Consider the following 12,023-nt stretch of genomic DNA (forward strand, 5'->3'; position numbering starts at 1 on the left):
TAAAAAAATTCAGCTTGGAGAGGGTAGGAGAGATAGACCCTTAAGACAAAAAAAAAATCCTGTGGGGAAAGAGACCACAAGACATTTGTATGAGGGAGACCCAGGGATCTGGGATAATAACCTCTGTTGGCAGAGAGGTTCCATGACCTGAGTCTACTGATGCTACAGGGGGGAAGAATAGGGTGCATTCAGGCTAGGAAAAACTCACTCAGGATGTAGCTTGTGAGTAGGAGGATGGAGAGGAAATGTAGCCATCTGGTAGCTTCCTATTTTACATAATTATTCTTGCTAAATTTGTGTTAAATTCTTTTATTTCTACCCGATAAAGTACAAGTACTGGTAGCACTTTCCAAATTTTGGCAACCTCAGACACAGCTCAACTGCCTCACCTAGTTACAGCTCTGTCTCTCCATGACATAACCTTCTGAAATTTGAAGACAGCTATGGTATCCCTCTCAGGTAGTTTCTCTTCCAATCCAACCCCCCCCCCCCAGTTACTTCACTAATTTCTTATATGACATGACTTTAAAACCCTTTATTATCTTGGTTGCTTTTCTGAATGTCAAATCAAGTTCAAAAGAATTTATTGTGTCTTCTATGTGCAAGGCACAGTGCTAAGCACAGAGGATACAAGCAAAAACCCAAATAGTCCCTGCTCTCAAGGACCTCGAAATCTAATTGTGACAAATTATAAACAGCTATATAAAAACAAGATATATACAGGACAAATTGGAGATAATGTCAGAGGAAAGGCACCAGCACTGTGTTCCAGTTTGTCAGGGTCTCTCTCAAAAGACAACACTTCAGATACAGTCTGGACAGGGCTGAGCACAGTGAGAAGATCACCTCTCGTCTTCTGACACTACAACATTGAGTTCACAGACTGAGATTAAATTGGCTTTGGGGGAGCAAATAATGTTATACTTCTGACTTTTATTGAGCTTACAGACAGTGGAAGATCCATTTTATTTTCACACAACTAGTAAATTGCTCTTTTCCAATATAAGGTGGGTGTGATAGCAATTTCCAAACAAGCAACTGCCACAAGTGTGGAGACCTATTGTTATATATTCAAATGATCCACATCTGACCTCTGTCTGCCGCAATTACCTACTGCAGAGGCCAACCTAAACTCGTGTCCCGGGTTGTTGTAAGCACTGTTTTTTCATTATTACTTTACCTAATGTGAACATCAGTGAGGTTCCCTCTCCATTGTCTGTCATTCTCATTCAAGTCTTTGGATCAATTCAGAGGTAGCCAAGCCAGTTTGTTGGTGGTTGGGTGAAAAATGGCTTTGCCGAGGGGTACATTACAGGGATATGCTAGCAAATGTTTAACAACTAGCTTTCCAAAAGCAGGATACAATTTTAAGTTTAATCTGCATCATCATTTTCTCCATCACTTTAAAAAGTGTAGACGATCAACAACATGACAAATCAGCTGTGATTTGTAGCTCTTCTGATTTCTGAGGTATAAATGCCCCTACTGAAAATTTTATAATCATTTCTCCCTAGCTTGTTCAAGCTAGTAAGCCAGTTTGTGTCAGGAGTAGATTTGGGGGGCAGCTATTTGGCACAGTGGATAGAGCACTGGCCCTGTAGTTAGGAGTACTTGAGTTCAAATCTGGCCTCAGACCAAACACTTGATAACTACTAGCTGTGTGACCCTGGGCAAGTCACTTAATCCTTATTGCCTAAAAACAAAGCAAAAAAAAAAGTAGATTTGGATCCAGATCTCTCTGGCTTTGAGGCTAGTCTCTCTGATTATTATGACACACTACTTCTTATTCTATGCTGTATGTCAATTTTTTAAAAAATGCTCAAAATAAGAATGCTTATCTATTTAAGCCACAAAACAGCTCTGTACTTTCTGCTCCGGGGTGTTCTGTCAATGCCATAGAAAGTGAATAAGGAATAAGAAAACATACATCTGGCCTGTATGAACAATAGTATCTTTGTAATACCTGCATGAGTTAAAAAGATAAAGGAAACATTTTTTTGAAAGAATTCAAGAAAGCAAATCCCTAAAATATGTTCTACTGAACTCTTTGTCTTCTCTGAGCTCTAAGAAAATTTCCAATTAAGTATATATTTTCCTGTTAAAATTAGAATATATGTGTTAGGAAGTGAATTATTGCATAACACAAGATGTTTTGCTCTCTTAGAATTCAAAATGCATTCTTCCTGCCTTTTGAAGATCATTGTTCAGTCAGGTCTGACTCTTGGTAATTTCATTTGGGATTTTCTTGGCAAAGATGCTGAAGTGGTTTGCCATTCCCTTCTCCAGCTCATTTTACAGATGAGGAAAATGTGGCAAACAGAGTTAAGTGACTTGCTCAGGGTCACACAGCTAGTAAATATCTGAGGTCACATTTGAACTCTTCTCTCTGACACCAGGACCAGAGCTCTATCTACTGTGCCACTTAGCTGCCCTAATTTGAAGATTAGGTCTTCAATCAACATATATTTCCTCCAGCTTCTCCCCACTCCAGATGCTGGAGAAATTGATTCGACTCCTAGGCCTCAATGATTATTGACAATGGAGGAAGCCAATTAGTTGGTTTGGTCTCACAAAGAAGCAAAGGTTTTCTTTAGGTTAAAAACTCTGCCTTGGGGGGAATAGCTTTGATTTCCAATCATCTTCATTTCTAACCATTAAAAGTCAGTAAAGGATCAGTTCTCTGTTTCATTATCTAAAATGCCTATTAAAAAAAAAATCATACCTATGCATTGCCTTGTTATGAAGATGACAGCAAAGACAACAGAATTATGATCCATAAAAGGGTGTGTCCACAAGGACAAAACCACCTGGAAGCAGCTGTGAGACCAACCACACACAGAGTATTAAAGCTGTCATTGAGCATTAGCAACACTTCCAAGACTGCCAAAAAGCACTCAATGTCACCCAATCAATCAATCAGTCAAGGAGCATTTGTCAAATGTTAACTGTGTGCCAGGCACTGTGAACTCAGAGTTGTATACTCCTGAGGCTTCTGCAAAAGGCATTCAATGGGGAATTCCTATAAAAGAAAGGAATGCAGTACTGATACAAGCCTGGAGAAGGATACTAGATGTGCGAAATGCCCACCGCTGGGAAATCTTGCCAGCTGACAGGGGATTAGACTGAATCTTAACCTGAAACCATTGGACCTGTCATTACTACTTAGATACCTTGTTGATGTAGCATCCTGGCTGCAAAGCCTCACAGGCCCAGGCCTTAGACCACACACATACATACTTGGGTAAACAGGAACACATCACACATGCTCCTGTCTGCCTTTCCTAAAGGGTCAGCAGCCAGGGCTGCACAAAACAAAAACAGAAGGAGACAGGAAGGAAACCCCATACCACCACAACCAAGCTGTTGTAACTTTCCCAAAGCCTGACTGGCCAATGGGTTCTTTTCTGTAGCCTTTCACACAGTGCCCCAGGACCTTCACAAAAGATGGGCCAGTGGCTATTTGGCAATTAAATGCCTGCATGGAATGCTGCATGGTTCTAAATTAGGGCTGTGGGATTTAGTGTTGGAACTTAATACCTCCTCTTCCTCAGAAAAGGTTCACAACTGAAAGGGACCTAAGAGGTCATCTAATCCCACCTTGTCTTCATTTTACAAATGGAGGATGAGAGGCTCAGAGAGACTAAATTACCTGCCCAATATCAGAAGGCTAGTGGGCTGAAGAACCGGGAACTTTAGCTCAGGCTCTCTGACCCTACTGTCAGTGTTGCTTTTTTTTTTCTTTTCTCCCTGTACCTGAATGAGTAGAGACTTGGCAGCTCATCTCTAGTGTTAGGTCCCAGCCCCAGCTGGGAACATGAAGAACTAACTGGTTCCATATTTGAATGAAATGTATGAAGAAACTTGAATAGAAGACTTATGGTTCATGCCACATAATTTAGCACATTGTCATATACCGTTTGGTAATATTTTCTAATATTTTCTTTGTGAGTTAGTTTTATTGCCTTGACTATAATCTCCTTGACAGAAGGCACTGGATCTGACTTTTCCTTTGTATTCCCCATTCCCTCTCCAGCAGTGTTCTAGGTACCTAGGAAGTCCTCAATCAATAAATAACTGTTGATGAATGAAGATCAGAAGGAAAAAAATCTTGCAAGAAAGGGATAGTTAAGTGCTAAGTAAGAAGTACAGGCAGAATGCAAACGAATTAAAAGGGTGCAGACCTGATCAACTCTTATCTTGGGCAAAATGGGGTTGTGAAAATGCCTGAAGAAGAAAAAAATGAAGTTTTGATGAGAAATGATGTTTTACACATAGGCATAGAGCTGAAAGAGAAATTACAGGTCATTTGATTCAAATTCTAAATTTTACAAAAGTCTTTCCACGTTTCCTGCTACCTTACAATTCCTAACCCTGTTGTTTATTCTTGCCATGACCTCCAATCCTTCTATACCTCAGTTATTTCCGAGACTATCATCCCTGCACTGCCTATACTCTCCTAACTTCCCCATCTTGACCCTCTAGCAAACCTATTCTCTTTTTTTCAAGATCCTTACTTTTTTAACCTATCACCTATCATTCTCTGCTAAGCTCTAGCCTTGATTTATTCCCACCATACACTGCCTTCATTTCTATTCACATGATGCTGAATAAAGCTGGAGAAAATAATGAAACTGCTACCTGGGAACACTATGTATATACTCTCAACTGAGCCCTCACTGCAGCAAAGTCATCCTTGTATCCTATTCAATTAATTGTCCCATTCACCACAATGGTTTTTCCAAACCTTTTAATTGGTCCTCAAATCTTCCATCGTTCCCCCTTCCCTCATCATCTTAACTGAGAACCTTACATCATATTTCAACGAAAAACATTAAGGTCATTTGCTGAAAGCTTCCTTTTCTCCCCTCCTGATTTCACATCACTCATATATCTCCCCATCCCCCACAATCTACTCCTTCACATGAAAAGGTAGACTGTCATGGCCGTAAGCATGTCTATAAGCATGAGTGATCCCATTCCATCTTGTCTTCTCCAGCAGATTGTTCTTTCTATCATCTCTACTCTTTCACTAATCTTCAAACTCTCCCTACCAGTCACTTCCCTGTTGTCTATAAATATGCCCATGCCTCTTCTATCCTAAAAATAAACAGACAAAAAAAACCCCATTACTTGATCTGTCCATTCTCACCAGCTATTGTCCTCTATCTCACCTCCTTTTTATGACAAAATTCTTTGAGAAAGCTGTCTACAACTGGCGTTTCTACTTCCTTTTATTCTTCTTAAATCTCCACTCTGGCTTCTGACTGAAGCTGCTCTCTCCAAAGTCATCAGTGATCTCTTCATCATTATATCTAATAGCCTTTTCTCAAACCTCATCCTTGATTTCTCTGCAGCCTTTGCCTCTTTAACAATCACTGTTCTCCTAAACACTCTAGGCTTTAGGTACACTGTTTTCTCCTGGTTCTCCTCCTACCTGTTTGATCTCCTTCTCAGTCTCCTTTACTGAATCTTTATCCAGTAGCTGCTGTCAGTGTCCCTCAAGATTCTGTCCTGGGCTCTCTTCTCCCTCTACATGATTTCATTTGCTATTCTTATCAAGTCCCATGGATTCAATTATCATATCTATGCGTAAGATTCTCAGGTCTATTTATCCAGCCCTAACTTATCTATTGATCACCAGACTCCCATAACCAGATGTTTACTAGACATCTAAAATTCAATATCCTGTAGACAGCATAAACTCAACATGTCCAAAACTGAACTCATTATCTTTCTCCCCAAATCCTCCCCTCTCCCTAATTTCTGTATTATTTTTGAGGGTGCCATTATCTTCCCAATTACCTAGGCTCAAAAACAAAATACCCCATTTCTTAGCTCTGGGCATTTTCTCTGGTGCCCCATGCCTAAAATCCCACCTTCTATAGGAAGCCCTCCAAAACTCTTCTTAATTCTAATGTCTTCCTTAGGTTAATTTTTACTTTATATTGCTTGCTTTGTATATATTTGTTTGCATGTTGTCTTTTCCATTAGATTGTAAGCTCCTTGAGGGGATGGACTGACAATCTTTTTCTTTTTTTTGGTATCCCCAGTACTTAACATAGTGCATGGCACATAGTAAGTACTTAATAAATGATTGTATGGTGATCGATTGCTTTTCAAAGAATTATTTTGGATTGTAATATTACTACTTATTTTATTATTAGTCAGTACCACATTTCCTCTGAGGCCAATGTTTCTGGTTCTGTGAGGCAACTGTCCAGATAAAGCTCATTTGGGTAAGTGGAAAGATGAGGCCAGCTTCTTGTGCTTGGGTATAACAACACACAGGTTGCCCACAAGACAGAGAGCCTCATTGCAGTTCTATGTGACACTCAGACCACCTTCATTGTCATGGTATCTGAACCTTATGCCTGACATAGAACACTTTTCTTTGCATTTACCTTCAATACTGCTCAGGATCTTTTGCATCCAGACACTGTCCTTACATGCTGAAGCAGAAAAGAAAGCATCCTGAGAGAGAAGGAACCTTTCCAAAGGACGTGCTCCTGAATCCTCCTCTATGTCCCACTTAGCCTATTAGCATTCTTGATGCTTTTCTATTGGTATGCCCAGTGATTAGCATGATGCATTGCATATAGTAAGCCCTTAAATAAAGGCTTTTTGTGCATTCATTCACTCATTCCTTTATTCATTCATTTGGCTAGCGTGAACAACTCACAGCCAGGGGGACTTTCACAGCCATCACCATTCTCTACTCTCTAGTTTGAGAAATCTTGTCCTTCATCCATTGTCCCAAAGCATTTGTGGCTCTGAGTCATAATGGTCTGATCACAAATGGTCTCTAAGCCATTTTGAGTAGGAGTCTATCACAGAATAACTGAGTCAGAAGTGACTTCAACTTGCACCTAGCAATGAGTCTTCTCTATAGCACGTCTGTCAAAGATATGCTTTTAGCCGTTGCTTGAAGACTTTTAGGAAGGAGAAAAACGACTACCTCCCAAGGTAGCCCATTCTGCTTATGAATAGGTCTGATCATGAAAAAATTTTTCCTTTCAACAAATCCAATTGCCTCTTTGCAATGTCCACCCGTTGCTCATAGTTCTTCCTGCAAGAATAAATAGAGCAAGTATATTTCCTCTTCTACATGACATTGCTCCATATATTTGAGGCTATCATATCCCCTCCTACCTTTTCTGCTCCAAGCTAAACATTCCAAGTTCTTTCAATTATTTTTATATGGGATGGTCCTTTATCATTCTGGTTGCCTTTTCTGGGTATTTTCTAGCTTATGAATATCCTTCCTAATATAAGATGTGCAAAACTGCAAAAAAAATTCCAGATGTAATTTGACTGGGGCAGGGCATTGCAGGACTGTGTAAGCTCCACATTCCCGGACATTATACCTCTTGTTCCAGCCTACAATTGTGTTAGATTTTCTAGCAGCCACATCACACTGTCAATTATAATCTGTTAAAACCACAGATGTTTTTTCAGACAAACTACTTCCTAGCAGCTTTTATCCTATCTTATATCTGTGAAGTTCATTTTAATGCAAATGTAACTTTATCTTTATTAGATTTAATCTTATTATATTTGATTCAGTATTCTAATTTGTCAAGATCTTTTTGGATCCTAATTTTAACATCCATCATATTAGTTATCCTGCTTAACTTGAATTATCAGTGAATTTGATAATCTTGCTATTTATGCCCTTATTCATGCCACTAGGGGAAAAAAAAGAGTATAGGGAAGAGCACAGATCCCTGGGGCACTCCACTAGAGATCTCCTTCCAAGCTGACTTCAGTCATTGTCAGTCACATTTGACTCTTTTCTTCTACAACTCATTTTATAGATGAGGAAACTGAGGCAAACAGAGTTAAGTAATTTTCCCAGGGTCATACAACTAGTAAGTTTCTGAAGCCATATTTGAACTCAGGTCTTCCTGACTCCAGGCCCAGCATTCTATCCACTGTGCCACCTAGCTGCCCACTCCAAGCTGACACTGAACCATTAATGACTACTCTTTGGATCCATCCATTTAGCATGATATGAATTTGCCTAACTATATACTATCATGTAGCTTTCATCTTTCTATCTTATCTACAGTCACAATGATATTCTCCTGAAATGAAAGTGAAAAACCATTTTGGATTCTCAACAAATGTCTGGTGATCAATTCCTGTGGTAAAGGAGGTACCTTTGGTGAGTTACATAAACAAGCTTAGCATGTCCTTGATAGTTTTTAAGACATCTGAATTTGTCTTTGGTCACTAGATAAGTTTCTAGCTAATGCTTTCATATAAACAGTTGCCAGATCCCAATAAAAGACATTTTTATGAGCAGATAATTCATATTGATAGCATATAAAAAGTTTGAATTTTTCAGACAGTTTCTCAACTGACCCTCCCCTTCCACATCAAGTTCTGAATCTGGGCTGAGCTGGGCTGCAACACTGTTAATTGGTCAATTTGTTCAGTCTGAAGAAATGGATCAGGAAGGTTTTCTAAGATTAAAACCCCCAGTGGCGGCATCATAACATACACTGGAACCTGTCATGGCAAAAAGCTGAAGGCATTAGTATTGAATATACTTGGGAATAAGCCTGCAGTTATAAGCATTGAACAAAAGCTTCTAGTTGTGTATATGGTGACATAATTAAGATTGGGGGATATGAACAGCTCTGACAGCTTCTGGGATTCATACTGATGGATTATGAACAATAAGCTTCCTCAAGGTTTCTCTTTTTGCAGATTCTGCAGAATGCTAATATAATCTGTAGGTGGTATAAGGGCTAGTCTGCCTGGTAACATCTGCAAATGTTGGAGAGCAGGCACGCCCTATATTCTGTTGATAGAGGTGTTGACAAGAGCTTTTGCCTGAGTGTCATGGTTAACATTTATATTAGGAACTATACCTTTAATTTCTATGACAAGTAATGATGCAATCTTGCTGGCTAGGTCCTTGCCTTTGGTATTTATAAAGTAAAATTTGTGTTCCCAGCAGGGCTCCTTGCTACTGCTAAGAAGATGCCTTGGGGCACCAGGAATGCCAACCTAAGGCAATATCTCATCAGCTTGGTAGCTGAGATCGGGCCCACCACTCAGTCACAGTCAAAAGAGCTTAAATCACCCAGGAAAACAAGTGTGTACATGAGCCAATCTGAAAGCTGTCTTGGAAACAACCCAGCAGAATTAAACTCCTCATCAGCTGCCATCCTAGTTGGAAGTAGTTAGCCTGGGGTTAGGTCTATTAGCCACCTCCGTTTGAAGTTATTAGAGATATAATAAGGAACCTGCTCCCTCTCACCCCAAGCTGGCATGAAATCAAGAGAGCATCACAAGTGTAGTAGAGGATGCCCAATGAGCTCAGTTCTTAGGAGCCTGGGTGAGTGCTCAGCTGATGCAATTCTTAGAACTTTGGAGCACATATAGATGTTCAGTACCGATTCCTCTTAGCTAACTGCGTGATGAATAGGATCCTCTTTGGCTATGGCTGGGTAGCCTGAATTGGGGTTGTGCTCAAAAAGGCAACGGTAGACTTAGCCCTGTCTATTGGTTAACTTCTATTTTGGTGGAATTGTGGTGAGACACATGGATGTAAGAGAAGCCTCAGGCTCTCCCCATCCAAGATTTGTTCCAGAGGTATGGGTAAAGTTGGTTTTTTTTTGTTTTTTTGGGGTTTTTTTGTGATGGGCAGCTAGGTGGCTTGATGGATGGAGCACCAGGCCTGTAGTCAGGAAGGCTCATTGTTCTGAGTTCATATCTGGCCTCCAGACAGTTACTAGCTGTGTGACCCTGGGCAAGTCATTTAACTCTGCCTCAGTTCCATCTATAAAATGAACTGGAGAAGGAACTGGAAAACCACTCCAGTATCTTTGCCAAGAAAATCCCAAATGGGGTCATGAAGGATCAGACATGACTGAAATGACTGAAAGAGAAGGTTTTTTTTTTCTTGGCATTTGGGCTTTCATTTTAAGTGAAGGATATAGGATGCTACGACCTTGTAAGTTTCAAAAGGGCAGGAGAGCAAGCCATGGGAAGCTCCTGAAGTGGAGCCTGTGCTATTTTCTGTAGCCAGCCAGTCTAACTTTGAGGAGCTAGGAGCAACCTTTGAGACTCAGTCCAGCAGTAGCTGAGATAAAGGCTCGTCTACCATCAATGCCATGTTTGGAGATGAACTCAGTGGGATAAATATCATATAGAAACCGCATCATGTCTGAGTCCACTTTCCTCAGAGATTGAGGCTGTATTGAGAAGAGTGTGTCCCTGAGGTGTTGGGGGAAAAATGTTTGTATTTCTGTTCTTGCTAAAACTCAGAAGTAAATGTTCCTTTGTAAAAGCTACTTGAAGTTAATTGGCTAAATGCAAGTGTTAGTCACTGTTGGCTAATAGTGTGGGGAACATATCCATTGTAAGTGTTCTATGTAATAACGTTAGAGAAAAACTTTCCCAAGCCCTAAGAAGTACCTCTGGTATCTTGAAGACAGATGTAGCAAGCCTTACTCTCTGGGAGAGTGAGGACAGGAAGTGCATGCTACAAAGAAAAAACTTTGTATTATTCCTCAGATTATGTAAACAAGACTTTATACTCCTAGGAATTCCTCCTATTCAGTACCTAAGATTTTCATTCTGGTTCAACTCTTACCGCCTACAGATAGTAATAATGAATAAGTGATTTAATCTCCCAGGACCTCAGTTTCCTTTTTTTTTTTTTTTGGTAAAATGAGGATTACCTTCTTCATAGGGTTGTGGAAGAGAAAGTATTTTATAAACTTGAAAACTCCATATAATTTGTGATTATAGCCCCCTCTCTGTGTGTGTGTGTGTGTGTGTGTGTGTGTGTGTGTGTGTTTCCTTTAGATCCAAAGTTTGTGGCATAGGAGACAATGGAGAACCTTCTAGAAATAGGAGTGGAGGTCATGAGTCTGTGCCTATCTAGGAGTGACATAAAGAAATTGGAGAGATGGCCTGAGTTGGTCAAGTTACTATGGGGCTACAGCTGATGATGAGGCATTTGCCAAAGGAGGGTAAATTTCGACAGCCAAAAGTTGTCTATTTAACTTGGGGTTTACTGGCTAGATTTCTTTCTCAAAGAATCCAATTCACTCTGGATCTCATGGATTGGACAACAATAGGTCCCTGCCCAAGCACCACTGAATGGTTATGTTTTTGGGCCCTCCTGGATCAGAGGCCCTCTTTTGGCCAGCAACCCTGAGGGTCTTCTGATCTCAGTTTGATTGATCGATTTATTTATTTATTAAAGAGGCTATCCCGTGACTTACTTCTTAAAGAGGCCTATTCACTGAATGGGCATTACCTCACTCAAAGTGAGAATCTGAAAAGACTAGCTTAAAGGGCCAGGGTCTCCCATTGCATCCTGAACTATCTCCAGTTGTCCTGATGAACGTCTGGCCACTAGACCCACATGGCTCTGGAGGAGAAGTGAGGCCGGTGACCTTGCACAACCCTCCCTCACTCAAATCAAAGTCAATTGTAAGTCATATCATCAACTTCCTGATGTCATAGTCTTCTTCAAGAATGAAGGACAAATGCAGCAACAACAACAGCTCTGAGGCTACTTATTGTATCTATCATCAGGAAAGAACACCTAAGAAAGAAAATAGCACCAGCTCAGTTTGGTTCAGCCAAGAGTGCATTTGGAGGGCTTTTTTCGTGAAAGATGATCTCTCACCATGTCGTACAAGAAAAATATCTCAAATTACAATGAGGAAGATGAAGCCTCTACAATATTTGCATCAGTACTTTCACAGGATGCTAATTTAATATGTGAAATTTAAATCTTCGAACAATGCCTTTGATGCGGCAAATCACACTCTCATAAATCCCACAGGTTCATCAAAGGTCTTCACTATAGGTGAAGTAAGCATGATGAGGGAATCCATTATGGCATATGTCTGAGTTCTCAAATCGTAAGAGGCATAAGACACGTCTTTATGCTTTGCTTGCTTTAAGATAGAAGGAAAATCTTTCAGGATAGAAATACCAGAAAGAGGCAGACTGACATAAAATTCTTCAGTGTGTCTTTGAATACTGGTTCTGAT

The sequence above is a fragment of the Phascolarctos cinereus genome, unplaced genomic scaffold, assembly GCF_003287225.1.
Source record: "Phascolarctos cinereus isolate Bilbo 61053 unplaced genomic scaffold, phaCin_HiC Scaffold_4;HRSCAF=312, whole genome shotgun sequence".
NCBI classification, from domain to species: domain Eukaryota; kingdom Metazoa; phylum Chordata; class Mammalia; order Diprotodontia; family Phascolarctidae; genus Phascolarctos; species Phascolarctos cinereus.